This window comes from Chrysochloris asiatica, unplaced genomic scaffold (assembly GCF_000296735.1).
Source record: "Chrysochloris asiatica unplaced genomic scaffold, ChrAsi1.0 scaffold00027, whole genome shotgun sequence".
Taxonomy (NCBI): Eukaryota; Metazoa; Chordata; class Mammalia; order Afrosoricida; family Chrysochloridae; genus Chrysochloris; species Chrysochloris asiatica.
The window spans coordinates 26,423,332-26,426,069 of NW_006408545.1; the positions used below are offsets into that span (position 1 = coordinate 26,423,332).

General features: G+C 37.1%; 1 pseudogene; it reads right to left on the minus strand.

The window, feature by feature from the left end:
* Positions 1-2,158: 2,158 nt before the first annotated feature.
* Positions 2,159-2,738, minus strand: LOC102820981 (annotated as a pseudogene).

A 2,738-nucleotide genomic window follows, 5' to 3' on the forward strand; every position in this document is an offset into this window, starting at 1 on the left:
AAGTGTAGATATACATCTGAAATCATCTTTAAACCTTAAACTAACAATATTGTCTGAAATCTTGTAAAAACCAAACAATTGTTTAAATTAACTATTTTTTTTAAAAGAATTAACCATATGGGATCAAACTGACAACAGAAAATTGAAAGATTAGATCAGAACCATAGGGAGCAGTGAGTTTATGTTAATGGAGAAGGAACAAGTCAGAAAAGGAGGGGAAAATGGTTACACAACTTGAAAAATATAATCAATGTCATCAAGTTGTACATGTAAAAACTGTTGGATTGGTGTATATTTTGCTGTGTATGTTTTTAAGAGCAACAACAAAACAAATTTGAAAAGACAACAAGCACAAAACAGACTTTTTTGTACCAAACTCTGAAGCACTCCCATAGTTTCAGCTATTAGGCAGACTGAGGCAGTATAATCATCGTCTAGGAGTTCTGGCTATAGTGCCCTATACCTCTCCTGTGTATACACTAAGTTTAACATCAATATGATGGCTATCCTAGATAGGGGACATACCAGGTTGGCTAACAAGGGGTAAACTTGCCTAGCTAAAAATAGAGGTAAAAAAGTCTAGTTTCAAGAATTATGTTCAAGTTAATAGGCCATAACGCTTTACAAGTGAAAACTAAGAACACCTTGAGAGTTAGTTCATGGGGTTCCTAAAATGGGTTTTACAAGCGTCCAAGTTTAAAACTTTCTGACAGTTACCCAGGCCGAAATCAGAGCTACTGGTACCCATCGTGGCACAGTAGTTAAGTGCTTGACTGATAACTCAATGTTCAACAGTTGGAACTCACTAGCCCCTTCTAAAGAAAATGATGTCTTTGACATCTTCAATATTTTATCCATTTATCATGATGCTACTTATTGGTCCAGTTGTAAAGATTTTTGTTTCCTTTACACTGAGGTGCAATCCATACTGTGGTATTTGATCTTCATCAGTATTTCAAGTCCTCTTTGCTTTCAATGAACAATGTGTATCATCTGCACATTGCAGGTTATTAATGAGTTTTCCTGCAATCCTGGTACCACATACTTCTTCATATAATCAATCTTCTTAAATTATTTGTTCCGTATACAGATTGAATAAATATGGTGTCACATACCTTCTTGATTTTAAATCATTCAGTAATCCCTTGTTCCATTTGATCAACTGCCCCTTGGTCTATGTGCCAGTTCCTCATGAGTATAATTGTTCCAGGATATCCATTCTTCACAACGTTATCTATAATGTGATGATCAAGACAGTCAAAAGCCTTTGCATAGTCAGTAAGACACAGGTAAACTTTGGACAATATCATTAATATCATCAAAGAATATCATTAATATCACATGCAAGTGAAATTTTGCTGAAGATAATTGAAAAAATGTCTGCAACAGTACCACAGGCTTTAGCTGGATTCAGACAAGGATGTGGGACAATGGATATCATTGCTGACGTCAGATGGATCTTGGCTGAAAGCAGAGAATACAGAAAGTCATTACTACAGACTATTGAAAAACCCTATCATGTATATCAGTAATTATCTCTGGAATGCATAGCTTAATATTTTAGAGACAATAGTCAAAATAACAAGATTTGGGTTCAGGGTTTGTTTTTTGTGGGTTTTTTTCCCCTTCAGGAGCATATTTATGATGTTTGTGATGATACATCAGTTGCTCTCTGAGCTAAAAAGGGTAAAAGGAAATCCTCTCATTACAAACTGACAAAGGTAAAAGGTAAAACATTTTCACAACAGCATGTACCACATACTCAGAAATAGATCTGGATTTAATACAAATGACATCATTCCTAGTCATCTACGGCTACTTTTATAACTTCATACAGGTAATGAATTAGGCTAAAATGCACTATTATATTTGGCAGACTTCAGGACCAGTGTCCTTAGTACATCACAAAATACATTTTGTTATCCCAAAGAAGCAAGACTTGCAAGTAGGCATTTTAAACATAACTAATCTACAGCTACAAAGTTCTACTCTTGATATCATTTACCTTTTTAGGAAGTCTCCCAGCCTCCAAAGGATAAAAGCGGATAGTAGAATAAGTATAACATATACACAGAAGTCCGTATTGTAAAGGCTAAAGGATTTGCAGCACATGAGAAGATGCCTTCTGTTCCTTCACACTGCATACAAATTATGTGAATTATGTTGCGTATCTCTTGGTCCACTGTCTGGCTATCCTGTCATGCTCTGCTCTGTTGGTCAAATACTGATTGGCTATGCTTCCAACCAGAGGATCCGCAGGATTGCCATCTGTCAAAAGTGAACAAATAGACAGCAAAACCTTTGAAATAGTCAAAGCAGTACTCCAGTTGTCTTTAAGGACGTCCAGACAGATGACTCCCTGACAGTTGATATTGCAGTGATAAATTCTGGTGTTGAAAGCAACCTTTGGTGGCTTAAATGGATAATCTAAAGAAAATGTGATATCCAGAAAAAACACACCACCTTCACATACAGAACCTGGGGGACCAGGTATAGTTGATCTCCTTTAGGCCAAGCACTGCAGTTAGGAGGAGGATCAAGGGTGATTTCTGCTAGTTCCTTCTGAATTCTTTTCACACTAGTGGATAATTTAGCAGTGGTTGGCTACACAGTTTTGGTGTTTTTCTTCTGCTGAGTGGCAGATGGTTTTCTATTGTTCTTCAGGCTCTGGAGCGGCTGGGGCTCCCTGGTCTGGTGCTGGGGCTCTCATCATCTGACCTCTGTCTATCACTGGACAT